The following is a 23,095-nucleotide window of genomic DNA, read 5'->3' as shown; positions in this document are numbered from 1 at the left end:
AGAGTCTCGCTCTCTCTGAAGTTTCTAGAAGACCCTTTCTTTTTTTCTCTTAAATTTCTGGTAACCTCAGGCATTCATTGATTTTTACCAGCATAAACCCTTCAGTTTAGAAGACACTCATAACTGGAGAAGAGCTGCTTCCCTAAAAGAGAGTCAACTTTAATGATGTGTATGAAGTAAAACCTCTGGGACCTTCATTTGCTGATGTGGCATGACTCCAAATGAGAAGTAACAGCAGCAAATGTACATTAGTAATTGGAATATGGAATGCCATAAGTATGAATCAAGGGAAATTGGAAGTTGTCAAAAATGAAATGGAATTGTTGAAAATTGATATCCTAGGCATTAGTGAGCTTGTCTTCTATGCTGGGAATGACAAATTGAAGAGCAATGCCATTGCATTCATTGTCAAAAAGAGTATTTCAAGATCTCTCCTGAAGTACAATGCCGTCATTCATAGTTAATATCCATATGACTACAAGGAAGACCAGTTAACATGACTATTATTTTTAAATTTACACACCATTCACAAATGTCAAAGATGAAGCAGTGGAAGATTTTTACTAACTGCTGTAATCTGAAATTGATTGAACATGTGATCAAGATGTATTGATAATTGCTGGTGATTAGAATACAAAAGTTGGAAACAAAGAGGAAGGACCAGTAGTTGGAAAATACAACCTTAGTGATAGAAATGATCCTGGAGCTCACATGATAGAATTCTGCAAGACCAACAACTTATTCATGGTAAATATTTTCTTTCAAAAACAGAATATATCACTATACATGTGGACCTTTCCAGATGCACTACAAAGGAATCAGATGGACTACATCTGTGGAAAGTGACTAGAGGAAAGCTTAATATTATCAGTCAAGACAAAGCCAGAGGCCAACTAAAGAGCAGACCATCAACCGCTCAGCGCAAGTTCAAGTTGAAGAAAATCAAGGCAAGTCTACAAGGGCCAAAGTATGACCTTGAATACATTCCACCTGAATTTAGAGACCATCTCAAGAATAGATCTGATGCACTGAACATTAATGACCAAACCCCAGAAAAACTGTGGGAAAACATCATACATGAAGAAAGAGAAAGATCATTAAAAAGATGGAAAAGAAGAAAAAGACAAAATGGATGTGAAAAGAGATCCTGAAACTTTATTTTAAGCACAGAGTTGCTAAAGTGAATGGAAGAAATAATGAAGGAAAAGAGCTGAACAGAAGATTTTAAAGAATGGCTGGTGAAAACAAGGAAAGTATTATGAATCGTGCAAAGATCCAAATCTACATTTATATCTTTGTACCTATGTCATATATGCTGGAAAAGAATATTGAAAGTTCTTCTGGACTGCCAAAAGAACTAACACATCTGTTCTAGAAGAAGTACAGAAGCAAAAATGGCAAAACTTCATTTCATGTACTTTGGAAATGTTATCAGGAAGGACCAGTCCCTGGAAAAGGACATCATGCTTGGTAAAGCAGAGGGTCAGTGAAAGGGAGGAAGACCCTCAGTGAAATGGATTCAGACAGTGCCTCGTGGTTACTATGAGCTGAAGCATAGTAACCATTGTGAGGATGGAGCAGGACGAGGCAGGTTTTTGTTGAGTCACAATGAGTTGGAACTGACTCCTCTGCCCCTTACAACAGCAACATGTCATCTATATCTATCTCCTATTGGTTCTGTTTCTCTGGAGAACCCTGAGTGATATATATGACTTTTCAAAATACAGTAGTGTCGTATACTGCTTTACAGTTAAAAAAAAAAAATACTGATCATATGTGTTAGCTCATATCACTTTCTCGAGTTTATAAGGAAAAGAGGAAAGTTTTTATTATTGAGAAAAATGAGGCTCAGAAAAACTTTGAGCAAAGTTACATAAGTAAGTAACAAAATGTCAGGACTTGACATAATCAAATAGGGTCTTTGGTTGTTTCTTCATTTTAAATGGAGTCTTAGGGGAAAAAAGTTACAATTCTGCTAAATGATAGTAATAAAATTATAAATTGAATAATACTTGAAAATTCATTCTTACTAAAATATCAAATTTCGTTTTGTCTTATGGAATAGTATAATGTTTTAGGAAACACTTGCATTGAACCACCACCTGAGACATTTGTTTTAAAGGCAGATTCTTGGCCCCTATTAACATGAGGTCTGTTTCAATAAGTACCTTGTGGTATAGAATTTTTTTTTTTAAAGCATACCAAAAATCTTCTTAAGCATACTTCAGTTTGAAAAGAATTAGTAACAGCACACTGAAAGTTAGAGCCAGCCAAGGTTAAATATACGTGTGTGTGTGTGTGTGTGCGTGTGTATATGTGTATGTGTGTATGTATGTAGGTGTAGTTATGTTGTATGTAAGCCCCCATGTGTACATTTAGCTGTATCTGTGTTATGTATGTTTGTGTGTGTGTATGTGCCGATGTATGTTTGATTTTGGGGAGGGTAGCTTCTCTGGTCCCCAAAACCAAATCCGTTGCAGTCAAATCCATTCTGACTCATAGCAACCCCATGTGACAGAGTAGAACTGCCCCATAGGGTTTTCAAGGCTGCAATCTTTACGGGAGCAAACTACCACATCTTTCTCCTGTGAAGCGGCTGGTGGGCTAGTGGTTAGCAGCTGAGTGCTTAACCACTTTGCCACCAGGGCTTTCTCGTTGCTTTGGTACCCATTCGTTATTCATTCAAATGAAATCACTCAAAACAGCCTCCCAGAATTGTACCATTGTTCTTGAAATTTCACTCAGGTAATTTTTAGAAATTATATCCACTCAGTAATACACTTCCCACCCCTTACATTTTTCCAGATCAATACTATTACATCAACTATATCTTTTATGGATGTAGTACATTTCTTCAAGCATCTTAAACTTGGGCACACAGGTTATATGAAGACAGACATTTAACTATAATGATGCCTAAAATGGATTGTGAATTCAGATTGATTTTTCTCTCATTAGTTGCTTAAAATGGCTTTTATAAAGCAGACATATAATGGCATGGTTTCTCCTGCCAAAATATCCCAGAGAAAATATTTAAAAAGAAAAAATGATAGGTGGCATTCAACAAGAAAGCCCATATTCATCCTCCTCGAAGTGGCCTTTGGGACAGTTTTGTTTTAAAAATTAATGTATTTTATGAGTTTTGATTTGTAGATATTTTTTACAGTATGTCTTTAAGGTGTCAGCTCTTGGTAAACTAAGTCTACTCCTTTTCCCTTTCCAAAAGCATGAAGACTGCTGGGTGTATCTTAGGGAACTCACAATAGAATGAGTTGGAATCACGTTTGCTAATAAGGCTCAATATGAAATAGGAGAGATATATAATAATGTCTTGAATGTGAATAACATGTTAGCAAACAGCAATAGAAAGAAACATCAATTCAAACAGAAGGAGAGGCAGTTAAATCCCATTGTACGGTAGGAATCACAGAATAGCTGTGGAACTACAATGAGCAATAATGAGAGCACCTCACTTTATAAGGCATCTCATAGGAGGCTGCCTTGTCTCTCCCCAGCTAGGTGCTTCTCTGTCCTTACAATCACTGTCACTTCAATAGTGGGAAAAAAGTAATTTGAGAGCTAGAATGTAAACTCAAATGTAAAAGAATGTCTGAATCGACTAATGGAGAAAACAAATTCTTCCCTTTTGTCTATAGAATCCTTACAAAAGAAAGTCACAATAACAGCCTCTGCAAGTGTTAAAAATAGTAATTTTAGAGGCTACGTTCTCAGGCTTGAATGTAATAAAACTAGAAGCCAGCAACAAAAACAAGCTTGACATTAAAGAAGCAGAACGTTAAAACAGAATGATCTCTAAGCTTAAAAAAGAGACAACATGCCAGTTACTTATAAAAAGTGACTTGTATTATTTTCAAAACCTTTCTACTCAAAAATAAAAGAAAATAGATGAGTTATAACTTAGTTCGTAAAGGAAAAATGTTACAAAAAACTAAAAATATAAGAGTTGACATGACTAAACAGAAAAGCTTAACTACAAATAGAAAACAAAGTAAGTTCAAAATAGATCCAACTGCTATTTCCTTAAAAATCCCTGTTTAATTAAAAAAAAAAAACTAATATATATAGCCTCAGGATTGTGGAAGTAGATACAACTACAGACGTGGAAATGATTAAAATAATTGTGACAATCCTAAATAAATTAATGACATCTTTAAAGGTTTTCAAGCAGACTATTTATTGTAATAACATGCCTAAGAAGAAAGAAGATATTTAACGTTCCAAAACTTCAGGAGAAAGTATTTCAAAGGTATATGATTTTAAAAGTTTCAAGTCCCAGGTAGTATTACATGTGAATTCTCACTTTCATTCAAAGGATGCATAAACTCTTTAGAAAATTTCATAATACAGAATGACATGAAAAACTTCCCAGGTTATTTTGTAATGCTGGCATGATGCTATTTTTAAAAATTGCACACACATGCACACACAGAAATAGATGACACGTACATTTGAATACGCACATTTGAATACAGGTCTGAATAAATGCATATGTGCAATGGATGGAAAGATGCAGATGTTAAAATAGTCATCTGGCCATATAAATGTATAAATTTAATGTTATTTCAACAAAAATTTAAAAGGATTTTTCTAAATATAGTAAATAATTCTGAAGTTCATATGCAAGAGTATGAAACATGCAAAACAAATATTAAAAAAGAATAGTGAGAAGTACTTGCCCTTCTCTTACCATGCTGCTTTTAATCAGAATAGCCTGTTCTATGTGTGGCAAAGTTCTAAGAAGTCAATTAAGACATTTATCAGTGTTGCTATGGGAAAATGATATAAGACAAATATGGCACAACAAAACAGTGAGGGATAAAAGTGTTCCAAAAATGGTGCTAGGTTGCCTAATATTCTATTTAAAAAAAAGTAATTATACATTTTAACTTTGTATGATATAGCAAAATAAATTTCAGAGGGGCTAAACTTAAAAATGTAAATATTAACAAGTACTAATATTTATATTAAAAATATACCATCTGGAAGTAAAGAAGGCTATTTAAGCAATTTAAGAAATCTATAATCATGAATGGAAGTTCTCACAGAATAAATTACTTAATATAAAAATACTCTATATGACAAAGGACACCATAAAAAAAAAAAGATAACAGATTAATCCTAACCTTAACTTTACCACCTGGGAAGAAAGGCTTGGTGACCTGCTCCTGCAAAGGTTACAGTCATGAAAACCCAAGAAACAGTTGTACTCTGTAATTTATGGGATTGGAATGCACTGGAATCGACTCCAAGGCAATGGGTTTGGCTTGCTTTGGTTTGGTTTTAGTCTTAATTTTAAATTTCAGTCTTATAAGATTCAAAATCCATTCCAGCTCCTACAAGTCCCTACATTGCTAATATCAAATCAATATTATTACAATTTATCATGTTCTTAATAATTAAGGGATAAAAGCAGCCACTTAATTTTTATGAGAAAATACCTTTACCAAATGCATACAATCTAAAGCTAATAAAAAAGATCATAGAGAAAATTTAAAAAAAAAAAAAATTTTTTTAACTGTGAAGAATTTTTGAACATACTGTCAATACTGTGGCTCAAGCATAATAACAATTGTGAGGATGGCACAGGACCGGGCAGTGTTTCCTTCTGTTGTATATAGTGTCTCTGTGAGTCGGAAGTGACTCAATGGCACCTAACAACAACAACATGAATAAATCTGGAGTCCTGGTGGCACAGTGGTTAAGAGTTCAGCTGCTAACCTAAAGGACAGGAGTTGGAATCTACTGGCTGCTCCAAGGAAGTCCAGTGGGGCAGTTCTACTCTGTCTTACAAGGTTGCTATGAGTGGGAATTGACTCAATGCCAAGGTTTTTTTTTTCTTAATAAATAAATCTGATGTAAAAAACTATGTATATGTTTTTGTGTGAACATAAGTTTTCATTTCTATGAGATAATGACCAGCAGTGCAATTACTGGATCATATTGTATTTGCATGCTTAGTTTTTTGTTTATTTTTTAAAGCTGCCATGGTGTTTTTCGTAATAACTGCAACATTTTACATTTCCAACAGCAAAGTATGGCTGATCAATCTCTTCACTTCCTCAACAACATTTGATGATCCAACTATTTTTTAATTTTAGCTTTTATAACGTGCCTATAGCTATATCTATAGGGTCCCTATGAGTCAGAACTGACATAACAATAATATAGCAATATCGCCTTGTGGTTTTAATTTGCATTTTCCTAATAGCTAAGGATATCGAACATCTTTTCATGTACTTAATGTTTCAACAAATGGATGCCGTGCTAGAAGTGCTCACTCATCTATGCCAAAACATTTGAAAGACAGCTACCTGGCCAACTGACTGGAAGAGATCCATATTTATGCCTATACCAAAGAAAGGTGATCCAACCAACTGCAGAAATTATTGAATAACATCATTAATACAGCACACAGGTAAAATTTTGCTGAAGATCATACAAAAGCAGTTGCAGAAGTACATCAGCAGAAGTTCAAACCAGATTCAGAAGAGGATGTGGAACCGGGGATACCATTGCTGACGTCAGATGGATCCTGGCTGCAAGCAGAGAGTACCAGAAGGAGGTTCACGTGTGTTCTATTGACTATGCAAAGCCATTCGACTGTATGGATCATAACAAATTATGGATAGCATTGGGAAGAATTTGAATTCCAGAGCATTTAACTGTGCTCATCAGGAACCTGTACACAGATCTAGAGGCAGTCGTTCAAACTAAACAAGGAAGAGGATACTGCATGGTTTAAAGTCAGGAAAGGTGTGTGTCAGGGTTGTATCCTTTCATCATACTGATTTAATCTGTATACTGAGCAAATAATCCAAGAAATTGGACTATATGAAGAAGAACATGTCATCAGGATTGGAGGAAGGCTCATTAACAACCTGCGTTATACAGATGACACAACCTTGGTTGCTGAAAGTGAAGAGGACTTGAAGTACTTACTGATGAAGAATAAAGACTACAACCTTCAGCAGGGATTATACCTCAACATAAAGAAAACAAAAATCCTCACAACTAGACCAATAAGTAACATAGTAATAAACAGAGAAAAAAATGAAGTTGTCAAGGATTTCATTTTACTTGGACCCACAATCAATGCACACAGAAGCAGCAGTCAAGAAATCAAAGGATGCATTACATTGGGCAAATCTTCTGCAAAAGACCTCTTCAAAGTGCTCAAAAGCAAAGATGTCACTTTGAAGACTGAGGTGCGCCTGACCCAAACCCTTGTGTTTGCAATCACCTCATATACTTGTGAAAGTTGGGCAGTGAATAAGGGAGACTGAAGAAGAATTGACACCTTTGAATTATGGTGTTGGAGAAGAATTTTGAATATACCATGGACTTCCAAAAAAATGAACAATTCTATCTTAGAAGAAGTACAGCCAGAATGCTCTTTAGAAGCAAAGGTGGTGAGATTTTTTCTCACATGCTTTATACGAAGGGATCGATTGGGAAGGATTCTGTTATCAGGAGGGATCAGTCCCTGGAGAAGTACATCATGCTTGTTAAAGTAGAGGGTCAGGGAAGGGAGGAAGATCCTAGATGACATGAACTGACATAGTGGCTGCAACAATGGGCTCAAGCATTACAGCGATCATGAGGATCGTGCAGGACTGGGCAGTGTTACACTCTATTGTACATAGGGTCGCTATGAGTTGGAACCGACTTGAAGGCATCTAACAACAACAACAACATATCTCCTTTGCTAAAACATCTGTTCATTTCTTTTGCTCGTTTTCTAATTGTTGAATTTTGAGAGTTTATTATATATTTTAGTTTTGTTTTCTGTAGTTTGATATATGGTTTGCCAATATTTTTTCCCAGTCTCTCACAGAAAAAAGTTTTTAATTTTATGAAGTCCAGTTTATCACTTTTTCCTTTTATAAATCATACTTTTGGTGTCAAGTCTACAAATTCTTTGCTTTTCCTCAGATTCTGAAATTTTTCTTTTTTTTTTTTCCTAAAAGTTTTATGTTTTGAATTTAGATCTGTGATGCATTTTGAGTAGATTTTTGTATAAGGTGTGAAACTTAAGTTGAGGTAAATTTTTGCCTCTAGGCTGTCCCAAGTCATACTTCCTACATTGATTTGCTTTTGCACTTTCTTAAAAAATCAGTTTATCATATTTTCGTAGGTATATTTATAGGTCCTTTATTCTGTTCCATAGCTCTATGTGTGTATCTCTCAACAAATATCAAACTGTCTTGATTACTGGAGCTATAAAGTTAGTCTTGCAATCAGGTAGATTTATTCCTCCCACTTTATTCTTTCTCTTAACAGTTGTGTTAGCTGTATTAGTTCCTTGTCTTTTCATATAAGTTTTAGAATAATTTTCTTTGTATCTATAAAAACATCTTGCTGGGATTTCGATAGGAATTGTGCTAAACCTATGTATCAACTAGGGAAAATTGTTAATTTTATATGTTGAGTCTTGCACTCCATTAACACAGTATATTTCTTTTTATTTCAATCTTTTAACATTTTTATCATCAGCACTTTGTAGCTTTAGCATAAAAATCCTGTGCATGTTTTCTTAGATTTACACCTAAGCATTTCATTTTTTGAACAATAGTAAATAGAAGTATATTTTTAATGTTGGCATCCATGTGCTAATTATTAGCATTTAGAAATTAAATTCATTTTCTAATGTTCATCTTGCTGAACCAACTTATTATTTCTAGGAAAGTTTTTGTAGATTAGTGTGTATTTTTCTATGTAGACAATCATACTATGTGCAAATAGGAACTTTTTTTTCTTCCTTTCAAATTCGTAGGCCTTTTATTATTATTTTACTTTATTGCACTGACAAGAATCCCAGCACTACGTTGATTAGAGTAGTACCTTATTCCTGCTCCTAGGAAGAAAACATTCAGCCTTTCACTATTAAGGATAATGTTAGAGGTAGATTGCTTGTAGATGCTCTTTAATAAGTTGAACATGTTTTCATGGTTTCTTCTATTCATATGTGTACAAGACAAAAACAAAAAACCCATTGCCTTTGTGTCAACTCCCACTTGTAGCAACCCTATAGGACAGATCAAAACTGCCTTATGGGGTTTTTAAGGCTGTAAACTTTACAGAAGCAGACTGGGACATATTTCTCCCATGGAAAGGCTGTTGGATTTGAACCACTGTCATTTTGGTTAGCAGCTGAGCACTTAGCCACTACGGATCCTTCATATATATATATATATATTTACTAATAGATGTTAAATTTCGCAAATGATTTTTCTGCATGGATTAATATGATCATGCCATTCTTCTTCTTTAGCCTGTTAATATGGTGGATTACATTGATTGATTTTTGAATGTTGAAACATTCTTGCATTTTGGGAATTACCCTTACAGATACAGTTCATGATGTGTAACTATTTTTATATATTATTGAATTCTACTAGGCAATATTTTATAAGGATTTTTGCATCTATATTTATTTATGAACAAATTAGCCTATTGTTTTCATTTTTGAACTGTCATTTTGGTGTCAAGTCATATTAATTTGCTATTGATGTTGTAAGAAATTACCACAACACAACTTATTCACTTACAGTTCTGTAAGTTAGATGTCCAAAAGAAGTCCTAAGAAGCTAAAATCCTTCCATGGGTTAACACCCAAAGTTGTTGGCAAGGCTAGTCTTTCCTTCAGTTGTTTCTGAGGAGAAAATTTATTTCCTTGTTTTTTCAGCTTTAGTGGTACCTGTATTCCTTGGCTTGTGGCTCCTTTCTCTATCTTCAAAGTGTGTCACTCCAGTCTCTGCTTCCTTAATCACACTGCCTTCCTTCTCTTCTTTGGCTTTAACTCTACTGTCTCACTCTTAAAAGGATCTGCGTGATCACATCATGGTGCACACCCATTTAATCCAGCATAATCTCCTTGTGTCTAGACCCTTTACTTATTCTTATCTGCAAAACCCATTTTACCATATAAGGTAACATGGTGGCAGGTTCTGGGGATTATAATATGGACATCTTTATGAGACATCATTTAGCCTACAGCACAAGGTAATACTAGCATCATAAAATAAATTGGGAAATGTTTTTTCCTTTTCTATTTTCTGGAAGAGATTGTTAGAATAGGGGTTAGTTCTTTAAACATTTTATAGAATTATTCAGCAAAACCATCTCGGCTGGGAGATTTCTTTTTTAGCATTTAAAAATTATGAATCCAATTTACATAATGGTTATGGGGGTGTTCAAATTGCCTATTTTTTTTCCATAGCGGGCATTTAATAATTTGTGGTTTTCCAGGAGTTAGTTCATTTCATCTAAATTGTCTAATTTATATGTGTAAAGTTATTCAATCATGGTATTCACTTATTATCTTTTTGATGTCTTCAAGATCTGTCATGACATCCTCTGTTTCTTTCATAATATTTTTAAGCTCTGTAACTCTCTCTCTCTTTTTAATTTGTCAGACTTCCTTAAGGTTTGTCAATTTTTTTTTCAAAGAAACAGTTCTCAGTTTTACTCATTTTCTCTATTGATTTTCTGTTTTCAATTTCATTTATTTCTTCTCTTTGTTTTTCTTCCTTCTGCTTGATTTGGGTTTATTTCATTCTTCTTTTTCTAGTTTCTTCAGGTGGATCTTAGATGATTGAAATGAGGCATTTCCTCATTTTTACTGTGTGCATTTAGTGCTATAAATACTCCTCTCAGAACTGCTTTAGCTGTGTCCCACAAATTTTGATATGTCATATTTTCATTTTCATTCAATTCAGTCTATATTTTTGTTTCCCTTGAGACTTCTTTAACTAATAGATTATATAGAACTATGTTATTTGGTTTTTTGAACATTTGGAGGTTTCCCTGTTATCTTTCTGTTATTGATTTCAAGCTTAATTTGGTTCTGGTAGGAGAACGCACTGCATATAATTTCAGTTCTTTTAAATATGCTGAGGTTTGTTTCATGCCCAGGATGTGGTCTATCTTGGTATATGTTCTGTGGAGACTTAAAATAATGTTTTCTACTGTTTCGGGATGGAGTGTTCTATAAATGTCAATAAGATCCTGTTGGTTGATGGTGTTGTTGAATTCTTCTATATCCTTTCTGATTTGGTGTCTAGTTTTTGTATCAGTATTGAGAAGAATGTTGAATATCCAAGTTTAATTGTGGATTTGACGATGTATTCTTTTAGTTATATCAGTTTTTGTTTCACATATTTTACAGCTCTGTCATTTGTTAAATAAACATTTAGGGCTGCTGTGTCATCTGGGTTAACTCTTTTATTATATAATGACCCTCCTTGTCTCTGCTAATTTTCTTTCCTCAGAAGTCTACTTTATCTGATATTAATATAGCCAATACTGCTTTCTTTTGATTAATGTATGCATGATATATATTTTTCCATTGTTTTACTTCCACCTTGCCTATAAGTCTATATTTAAAGTGAGTTTGTCGTAGGTGGCATATAGCTGTATCATATTTTTAAATCTACTCTGCCAATCTTTGTTTTCTAACTGGAATATTCAGAAAATTTACATAATGTAATCATTGATATGGAATGCCTGGGTGATACAAACAGTAAACACATTCAGCTTCTGAGAGATTGGTGATTTGAGTCCACACACAGGTGTTTCAGAAGAAAATCCCAATGATTTATTTCCAAATAAGCAGTCCTTGTAAACTCTATGAAGCTCAGTTCTACTCTGATACATATGGGATCACAATAAGTCAGAATCAAGTCAACAGTACCTGGTTTGGTTTTGGTTTTAATTATTGTTATATCGGGACTTAAGATTGCTATTTTACTTTTTGTTTTCTATTCCCCCCCACCCGCTTTGTTTTCTTTTCTGAATTCCTGTAGCTTGCTTAAACATTTTTTTTTTAATTTCGTTTTGATATATTGTGTTTTTGAATGTATATTTTTGTACAGCATCTTTTACTGGTTGTTCCAGGTATTAAATTTTATTATACATTACTAATCACAGACTACTAGTGTTGTCAATCTATATGTTTGAATATAATATAGAAACCTTACCTCAGTTTATATCCCTTTACCCATTTTATTTATAATCGTCTTAAATATTTCCTCTACACACATTTAGACCCACATGAACCAGTGTTAAAATTTTGGCTTCAATTGACAACATAGCTTAGAAAACATAGGAGGAGGAAAAAAGTCTGTTGTATTTACATCTGTTTTCTTATTATGTTTTCTTTCTTTCTTCTTGGTTTTCCAAGTTTCCATCTTTTATTATTTCCTTTCTGTTTAGAGAACTTCTAATGGCTAAAAAACATTCTTTTAGGACAGGTCTGCTAGTCACGGTTTCTCTAAGTTTTTTTCAGTTGGCAATGCCTTCGTATTCCTTTCATTCTTAAAGGATATTTTTAATGGATATAACATTCTGGATTAGTGATTCTTTTCTTTCATTGTTTGAAAAATGTGCCAATCACCTCTGATCGACGTGGTTCTGATGAGAGATTTGCTGTCACCCTAATCCACCCCCCCTTTGGGTGTGGTGTCATTTCTCCCTCACTACTGTCAGGATATTTTATTTGTCTTTATTTGACTGTAATGTGTGTTGGTTTGGACTTCTTTGAATTTGTCTTTTGTCTTATTTAGAAAATTACAGTCATTCTTTCTTCAAATATTTTCCAGAAATATCCTCTTTCTCTTCTCCTCCAGAGATCCACAAATGTTATCTCTTCTGAAATAGTGCCTTAGGTCCCTAAGGCTTTCTCAATTACTCCCCCTGTTTTTTTATTTGAGTGAATTCTATTGCTCTGTCTTCTAGTTCACTGATCCTTTCCTCTGCTCCCTCTATTCTACCTTTGAATCCATCCACTGAGGTTTTTATTTCAGTTATTATATTTTGCCATTGTAAAATTTTCATTTGTGACTTTTCTGAGGCTTTTTTTTTAAATTTGTTTTGAGCATGTTCCTGATGGATTGTTGAACTGCTTTTATAAAAGTTGCTCTAAAATCTTCATCAGATAATTCTAAAATCTCTCTTTTAGCTGTTAACATTTATTGATTACCTTTATTCACTCAGTTTGAAATCTTCCTGGTTTTTGGTATGATGAGTAATTTTGTTTGAAACATGTCCATTTTGAGTATTATAAGACTTAGAATCTTACTTTAACCTTCTGTTTTAGCTGGCTTTTTCTGGCACTGTTATGGCAGGCAGTAGGGGAATACCACACTTTTACTGCCAGGTGAGGGTAGAAGTCCAGGTTCCTCACTCAGCCTCCATTAATAGCCAAGCAGGTGAGAGTTCTGGCTCCTGACTAGGCCTCCACTGATGCTTTCCTGTCTCAGAGGGGAAGGAGTACCTTGCTACTGCTCACTGTGTGGCGTCCACTGATATCATTGTGGGGTGGCCTCAATACTGCTGGTTTGTGTAGAAAGTTCTGATTCTCTGGTAGGTATCCTCTGACACTGCACAGCTGGGAGGTGAAAAGAAGGCCTCATTACTACTGGGTGTGGGTTGAAGTGTGGTTTCCCCATATGGTCTCCACTGACATTGTATATGTATGTGGAACGAATGCTGGTTGTTACCCAGTATGGTAGGTAAGAAAGTCAGACTACCTGTTCTAAATTCTCTGATGCTTTGTGTGTCTTGTTACAGCCTGGTGAGGGAGAAAGTCTAGAATATCCATTTGAACTTTGCTAATGTTGACAATGGTGTGGGCATAGGGTATATTCAGCAGAGTTCCAACAGAAAAGAGATATGGCATACTCAAAAAAGTTTATTGAGAAGAGTTTAATAAATGGATTTTTTTTTAAACTATGTGGACACATTTAAAGGAGACAGGTAAGTAGGAAATGAAACATCCCATGGACTTGCAACAGCACTTGGATTAAACATAGCAAGACTTACAGCTACAGGAATGTGCTGCCTTTCTGGTGCTGTACCCTTCAGTAAAAACCCAGAAATGGTAACCTACAGCCTAGCATGAGGTATCCAGAGGTATAAATGAAATGCCGGCTTTTTCTTCTCATCTATAAATCTGCTGTTGAAATTGCCTGTTGTACAAAGGCTACTGTAAGGTATAAGGAAAGAGCATCTAGTTGATGCAGAAAGAAAAATCAAATACTAAGGCACAGAAAAGGGTAAAGAAGTGTGGAGGGAGAACCTCAAGGGCCAAGTGCAGAATATTCCACACAGAGCAAATTGCATACAGGACAGAGAAGGTAAATTCAATATAGTCATAGAAAAATGATCATTTTGATTTGTTTGGAGAATAATCCAAATGGGACAACAATTGTAGATAAAATGAGATCATGGAGGGCCATGGAGGCATTGTAAACAGCCTCAACAAGAGCAGATGGTGGGATTTGAGTAGTTTACAGGCTAAGAAATGATTCAAGCACACTTAGACAGTGAAAGAGATGACACAGTAAGCTTAAAATATTCAGTACTCAGTTATATTTTTAATGAAGAAAGTATTTTCCACAATGGGACAAAAAAATAAAAGGTAAATTCAATTAGCATGGGAAAATACAACACTTTACATTGAAAAGCTGTATTAATCAAAGCAGAAGGATAGTGGAAAGGTTGGAAAGATTGATCACACATGTCATAGAGATGAATCCATTGTGGGCAAGATAAAATCCAGCTGATATGCTGAATATGTCTCATTTTATTTCTAAGGTTCTTGTAACTGTGGCATTTTTCTCTTTTCCATATGCAAGTAGTAGTAAAAATGAAACATCTCAACCAGAAATCTGCCTTCTAAGACGAGACAAAAACCACCAATCACAACACATCTTTCCCCAATACAATTAGATTCATTACAACCATATCTTTTTTATAGGGAAAGAAACACCCAATAACGCCTTGGCAGGTGCTACATAACCGTGCCTCAAACGACTTTCTGCAGATAAAAAGAAAGCATTTGCTTGTGTAACTGAACATATCTGCCTGAGTTGTTTTCCTACAGATGTTATCCTGGGAATAGAAATAAAATTGTTCATTCACTAGCAGCTTTCAGAAGCACCATGATCTGGGGCAGAAAAGAGGCAGCAATAAGAGAGTCATTCGCAATTCTGGAAGAAAACACTGGAGTGGAACATACATAAAATGACTGCTTGGTCTCAAGACTGCCTGAATTATTGTACTGCTATTCTGGATGTTCTAAGTCCTGCGTCTAGGTACTTATACACTTGTAGATAATACGGTCAAATGCCAGCTTTCACTAACAGCGTTTGTATTAAGTTCTTCACACTTTTTAGGCTGGCACTATTGTAGCCAAGAGCATCTACTAAATTATAAATTCTCGGAAGTAGTGACTGTTTTTCATTCATCGTAGTATACACAACTTCATCCTAGCATATATGCAATATCATAAATGCTTTTGATATTTCACATCCTTTATATCTAAGTTGTATTTACAATTCAAAGCAGCTTAAGAGAGCAATTTATTATAAAATGTCAATATCCAATATGTTTTATAATTGTTTTATTTTACTTTAGTTTCTTTTTTTATTATTATTATTTTTTTTTTTTGGTGGTGTTGGTAATATGCACAACAGAACATAGATCAATTCAAAAATTTCAACATGTAGTTTCAGTTTTTTAACAAACTGAATGGAATGAAAATTTTGTATTTTATTTGTATGTGTGTGTGTTATATATATATACATATACACACACATATATACATCCTGGTTTTTTTTCCCCAAAATACTATAACATAGCTAACATGAAGTTTCAGTTAAGTGTAGAAGTAGGGATACCCTGCACACATGCTACCAATCTCTCCCAGCCCAAGACCATGTCAGGTATTGAAACCTGGGCTTAGAACTTTTCTGTTGAGTACCAACTCAAGATCACAGTCTCTGTCTACACAGCCTTCCAGACAGGCACTTTCAGTAAGTCAATTGGTGAGCAACATGGAATCTTTTTATTGTCCTGAGTTCAAAGATATGTATCATGTAGTGAAAACACACACACGTCTATATACTCTTTTGCTGACTATAAATAAATTTTATACTATGTTATAACTAAACTGTAACTAACTAAACTACTCAAGGATTAAACACAAGCTAGCTAAACTACCTAAATCAGGCAATATATTCCAGTGTCAGCATGTTGTGCTTTTGGAAAGTAATGTTGCAGTTTTATTTCTGATTTGGCTACAGCTGTTCATTTATTATATGGACCTGTATTACTTAATTTTTGATGGCAGTGGATCTGGGTTTACTTAATTTATGTTTCTAATTTCTGTTTGCTAATAGCTTCTGGCTTGAAAAGACCCACTTATCTTTGCAACAGATATTTATAGAGTCCCTAGTATGGGTTAGGCCTTATGCTAGGCAATGGAGTTGTCCAAGAAGGCAAGTTATCTCTGGAGAAACAGGATTCAGTTTTCAGGTTGTAGTTAAAAGCCAGCCTCATTTTTTTACCATCCTATCCATGTATGTATCAATGTATATATTTTTTTGAATATTAGCAAGCAATGATGACTCCATTTTTGCTAATCTATTTATTATATTGATTTACTGGCAAATTTCTTAATTTTCCTCCAGTGAAATGAATAATTCATGAATATACATGTTGATTTTCAAGAAGGTATGTTGAATGTGTTAATGGGTTTGTCATGGACTTACTTCCCTTCAACTTATAGTTTGTTTAGAAGTGTGATGACTTAAGTTCCACATTGGTACTGATTTCAATAGAGTCCAATTGAAGCAGGAGTCTCAAGGTATGACAAGGTTAAGCTAGGCAGGTATGTTACTGGCTTACCCAGCTTGGAGATACATCATAGCCAACAGCTAGGAGTAAACATGAAATAGATTCTGAGCTTAGAGAGACAGACTGGGGATAACTTCTAACAATGACAAGGCTCTAGCAAGTGGCCTGGGGGTCAAGTTTGGGCCCCAGAGTTAATGCATAGTGAGTGCCCTGAACAACAATTAAAGGAAGTCACACCTATATAATGGATACACAAAACTGTGATTACGTGTGTCCAAAGTGCCCAATCAGGCCCCGTAGGGAAAAAAAGAAACAGGATTATTTCCATTCCCCACTCCTTTGTGGGGTTTCCACTTCCATTGCTTTATTTACCCAGATGATAGGCTGAGATACGATATTACTGTAAGTCATAATGTATAAGGCCTGAGTTCCTCTTGGGAAGACAGAGAATAAAGCTTTTCAGAATATGTGGCAAAAAAAATATAAAGGTGGGACATTTTATCTATATTCTAAGTAGATTTTTAACTTTTTTTTTTCTCTTTTGCTCTCTTCATTGGTTCTGAATTGTTTTCCAAAACAACATTAAAGCAATATTTTCTCCTACACTTTGCATATTTAACCACACATTTAGTTTCACTTCGTGATTTTTTTAATTAATCTACTGTTCAATTTGTGTTTAGTCAATTATGGGAAATTATTTTCATTTTTCGGAATGGCCAAGAATAGTCTACAACATACTCATGCAAAATACCTTATTTCCCTATTTCAATATCCTTCACTAAGGTATAAAAAGAGCCCTGGTAGCACAGTGGTTAAGAGATTGGCTGCTAACCCACCAGCCGCTCCTTGGAAGCCCTATGGAGCAGTTCTGCCTGTCCTATAGAGTCACTATAAGTAAGAATCAAATCAATAGCAACAGGTTTGGTTTTTCGGAAGGTATAAAAAATAATCTAATATTAATGTATGTTCAACATTTTTGCCCCAAGCTGTGAGATCTGTTAAATTCAATATATAAACTTTGAAGGAAGTTGCAATCACTGTCATTCTGTATTCTGCTGTTCATGAGGCAGGACTCAAGGAGATTAGATTGTATTTTAAGCCAATCTCTTTCGGGAAATAAAGAAAGAAGTGAGCCAAGAGACATGGGAACCTCATACCACCAAGAAAACAGTGCTGGAAGCAGAGCGCATCCTTTGGACCCGGGGTTCCTGCGTGGAGAAGCACCTAGACCAGGGGAAGATTGATGAGAAGGGCCTACCCCCAGAGCAGACAGAGGAAGCCTTGACCCTGGAGCTGGCACCCTGAATTCAAACTTCTAGCCTCCTAGACTGTGATAGAATAAACTTCTGTTTGTCAATCCCATCGACTTGTGGTATTTCTGTTATAGCAGCACTACATAACCAAGACAGCCTGGGAACTTCTTAGAAATGCAAGTTCTCAGCAGGGGTGCAAACTGAATGAACTGGTTCAAAATCCTGGTTCCAGGAAATGTAAACACCTCAAATATCTTGTTAACAATGGCACAATGTGTCTTAAAAATTTTACTTCATTTGTACAACAAGCTGTTGAGAGCATTTACCCTGAGATTGCAGAGTGGAATTTTAGTAGCAGTCTTTAATCTCTTGATATGTTTTTAAAGAAAATACAAATTTTATACTGGTCTGGAATGCCAACCAAGTACTAAATTCCAGATCTTAGAATAGCTGTAAAAACATAATTTGAGTTTAGTTCAGATAAATCATTTATCAGAGTCTCTACCACACAGTTACCAACAGGCTATTGCTCCTAAGAATTTTTTTTTTTTTTGTATTTCCTTTTATTTTTTTATTGCTGCTGAAAATATACACAGCAAAACATACACCAATTCAACAATTCCGTAGGTACAATTCGGTGACATTGAGTACATTTTTTAAGTTGTGCAACCTTTTTCACCCTCCTTTTCTGAATTGGTCCTCTCCCGTTGACACAAATGCTGCCCCCTTAAGCATTTCTAAGGTAGATCTTCCTAATATTTCCCTCTCCCCCACTCGTATTCCCACACCCATTCCCATCCCCAATATTACATCATTTTCTCTCCTTTCTGGCAGTTCTGGCTTTATTTGCTTCTAAACTCATATAAAACTTTTTTTTTTCTTTTTCTTCCTCTCCTTATTTTATTGGGCTTTCTGCCACTGCAAAACAATTCTTTATTTCCTGCCTTCTCCTTATTCAGTGGTTACCTACACAGTTGACAGCTTATGTGCATGGCGGTCCCTTTGCCGAAAAGAAAGCAAGTAGAAGGGACATTAATTACAATCTCCAGAGAAGCAGAAAGTTTTTAACAGATTCCAAATAAGTAACAGAACTAACACTGGAGCTCTCATAAGTGAATCCAAAACCAAAAACCCATTCCATTGCAGTTGAATCAGATAGATGGCATTAATACACATTCAAAATGGCTTCCTCATAAGAATAATCATAGTCCAGTTCTCTTTCTACTGACAACCACTACCTTATCAGACAACTCTCAAACAATATAAAAAGATTAAAATAAAAAAATCTTACATCCTCCCTATTCTTAGAGTTTCTACTGAGGCAAATACAATTTCTTAGGAAGGAAATAAAACTTAACGTTTCTTTTCACAAAGGCAATGACAACTAGTAGAGGTAGAAATTAAAGGATGTATTGAAGAAGAGATTCATAGAGAATTCTACTAACTCTTTAGAGCCTTGCATGGTAGAGAATTTGATTTATAAAGAAAGTTATGACCTGTTTCTTAAAGGACTTTGACCATTCTCTAAATGGTAACAAATCCCTATAAAGTTATTACATTAAGTGAATATTCCATATGGCTAAATATTCAATGTATACTACTATGATGATTTAACTATAGTTCCAAGCTCAGTGAGTAAGAACCACCTGAGAAATTTATTAATTATGAAGTTCCCTGTGCCCACCTCTAGAAGTTTTTATTTAATAGGTTTAGGGAAGGGTCTGAGAATCTGTATTTTAAAATATTTTCCGTGTCATTCTGATGCGCAACTCATGTGAAAATGATTAATGCACACTATGCATTGTCAAGGATTTGGTAAAAAACATCAAGGATTTGGTAAAAACACAGCTTTTGTAAAAAGGAGAATGTATTTAATTTCTTTGCAACTATCATTTCTTGTTTATCCCCTAGACTAGTTTTACCATTTTCTTAAACTGCTCTTTTTCTTATTATTTTTCAGGAAAAGCTATGTTAGAAGAGAGAGGGATTGAGAATGTATATTAATGGCATCTACTCACTTACCCAATCCATAGTAAACATTCATGTGGAGTCAATTACAGGAGTGAGGAGGGGGAAAGAATTAACATCTAATGAAAGTTAATCAAAGAGAAGAACTTCCTTCAGGCTGGCCATGCATGTCTGTGGTTTGTCTGTCATTTATAATGCTGCAGCCTCTGGTTCATAGTCAAGCTGTAATTCTGCCAGTTAATGTATCCAATTAACCCCACTAATGAGCTAATCAAGAGTGTAAAATCTGTGTAAAATCACTGAGGGTGTATGATGAATGGGAAATGCACTGAACTCTCCCAGTATAAAAAGTGCTTTATTGCACTTGTTAAAGTGGCTCTGTCTTCTCCCTCTCTAAAGGGTAATTTATCACCAGAGTCGGTAACAGTGCCATGCCCTGATAAGGCAGAGGTGGCAATAAACCCATCAGAAAATGATTACTCAGGAATGTGAAGCAATTACAATGTCTCCATGTATCAGAGTCATAGGCTAGAGAGCAAACGTGCTTTTCTGTTGATTCAGGGTTCAAACAAAGGACCAGCAGTAAACTTGAAGGTGATCCACAACTTGCAAATGGGTGGTGTTTTTATACACATGCATATTATTCCTGGTATCACAAGCCTTCTAACACTTCTCTGTTGTAAACGAGGACAAAGACTCTTCCAGGAACTCCTTGCCATAAATGTGGGGCAGCACCAAGTAGGTTCCTCTGGGGGATTTACCTACCAGGCCAATTGCTGTGGATTCCATTCTGACCCATGGAGACCCTATGTATATCAGAATAGAGCTGTGCCTCCTATGGATTCAATGGCTGATTTTTGGAAATAGATTGCCAGTCCTTTCTTCCAAGGTGCCTCTGGGTAAACTCAAACTTCTAACCTTTTGGTTAGCAGGCAAGTGCCTTAAACATTTCCACTAGCCAGGGACCCCAGGAGCAATTTCCTCCAAAATCAGTTCTCTCTTATGGTAAGACTCTTACCAGCAAATTAATGGTCCTTTGCTCATTTACCAAAGTAACGTTCTGGAAAGGCTCATTCTCACAGGAGAGTCTGAGTTATCCTTGTGGTGTGGGATCCAAAGTATATACCCACAAGGAAGATAATATTTGCTCTCTCTGATCTGTCCTTTTATGTTTCACTCCCTGGGTATTTTATACATTCAAAACTAGTTGAAAATCAAGGGTAGACATCAAAGGGAGAAAAAGAAGTGACATTCCTTAGTCATTTCTGTGCAATCCTCTACGCACTTGCTACACTGACTAACCCAAACCCTTGTCACTATTTTCAGTGTTCTCATGTTTCTATACCTGTTACTTTTTCTCTTGGTTGTGCTCTCCAGAACAGAGAAATATATTTATTCTCAACTTTTTCACCTTAAAATATCCCAGGCTTTTCATTACTCCTGTTATATTGCCTCTAGAGACATGACCTATCTTCTTTATAATGCTAACTCTTCCCACTGTGTTGGTACTCCTAGCCATGCCCCATCCGTTATCTTGTTTGCATCTTTAATTTCTCCCTTTCCCCTTCTTCCCCATCTAAGAAATATGCTTAAGTGTCTCCTCTAAGACTTTTCTCTTCCATCCTGAATCTTCCCTCAAGTTACCGTTTTCTTCTTCCTTTCACTGAAATACTTCTCCTTTACTGCCACGTCTTTGTCAATGCACACATGGATATCACCTGATAATCTGATCCCCTGTTTTACCTATCAGATCAACTTAAACTTCTTTCTCAACGGTCACTAAACTTCTCAAATACTAAACTCATTGGTTTTGTGATAGCGCTTATCATATTTAGCCTCCTTGAAAAAATCTGAAACGGTTGATTACATTTGCTTCTGAAATTTCTTTACCCTCTTACTTTCTACAACACTCCCTGGTGGCGTAGTGGTTAAGTGCTATGGCTACTAACCAAAAGGTCAGCAGTTCAAATCCGCCAGGTGCTTCTTGGAAACTGTATGGGGCAGTTCTACTCTGCCCTACAGGGTCTGTATGAGTCGGAATTGACTCGACGGCAACAGGTTTGGTTACAGTGTTTTGGTTATATTATTCTCCTTTACTGCTCTGATTACTTTTCTTAAAAGTAAAGCTGGCTGACTTTATATAGCTGTTCTTTAACTATATATATACATAAAATGTTTTATACATATATATTTTTTTAAATATTTTAACCATGATTATTTTTTTTTTTTTTTATACAGGCAAGCAGAGCAGTCTCCTTCTTGCTCAATAATTTGACTATATCCTTTATATTGCAGAGCCCTGGTGGCGTATTGGTTAACCAAAATGTCAGCAGTTCAAATCCACCAGCCACTCCTTGGGAACCCTATGGGGCAGTTCTACTCTGCAGTATGGGGTCACTATGAGTTGGAACTGACTCGATGGCACCTAACAACAATAACTTTATATTGCAAAGTAGGCAAATTCATTTCTTAACTCAGTCTTGAATTTCAGACCTGAATTCCCAAAATCTGATAAATATTGCAGTATCTCACATCTAATATTTGTAGAAAGTAGCTTATTATAATTTACTACACAATTAGCCAGACCTTTTTAGTTGAAAAGTGACAGAAATTTCACTTTAATTTATACTAAAGAGGAATTTATTATAAAAATACTGCTATGTAACTGGACTAACAGTAGTTATGAGTCTGTATGCTTGTCCTTGATTTATTATACCCAATATAAACTGACTCTCACCACAGAGTAAGGAAATGGTTATCAATAGCTCCTGATTTTCATACTTGAAGCTTATACTTCTGGGTTTTCAACTAAATCATCTTCCCTACTTTGTGTTTACAGAATTGTGGATTCCTCTCATTAACTCATGTTGTGCCAATTGAAAGGGACATGTAAACATTGTAAGCTCATCCAAATGATGTGGGGCAGATATCAGAATTTGTGGAATTGTTCTGATCCAGGTTACCACTGCAACTGATGAACATTACAACCCAGCCTCTGTGTTTTCTGTTGAACAATGGCATCCACAAAATCACACAAACAAAAAACCACAGTATCATTTTTGCTACTTCCCTTCCTTGTAAAGCCAATCACCAGACCCTAATCATTCTATGCCTTCATGGTCTCCCTAGTATTTCCATTTCCTGACTTTTTTAATGTTGTTGTTCTAGTTCAGACCCAGCGTCACATCTCTCTTAGAACATGGTTATATTTGTCT

Source organism: Elephas maximus, chromosome 5, assembly GCF_024166365.1.
Source record: "Elephas maximus indicus isolate mEleMax1 chromosome 5, mEleMax1 primary haplotype, whole genome shotgun sequence".
In the NCBI taxonomy this organism is placed as follows: domain Eukaryota; kingdom Metazoa; phylum Chordata; class Mammalia; order Proboscidea; family Elephantidae; genus Elephas; species Elephas maximus.
Note: the sequence above shows the minus strand (reverse complement) of the source record.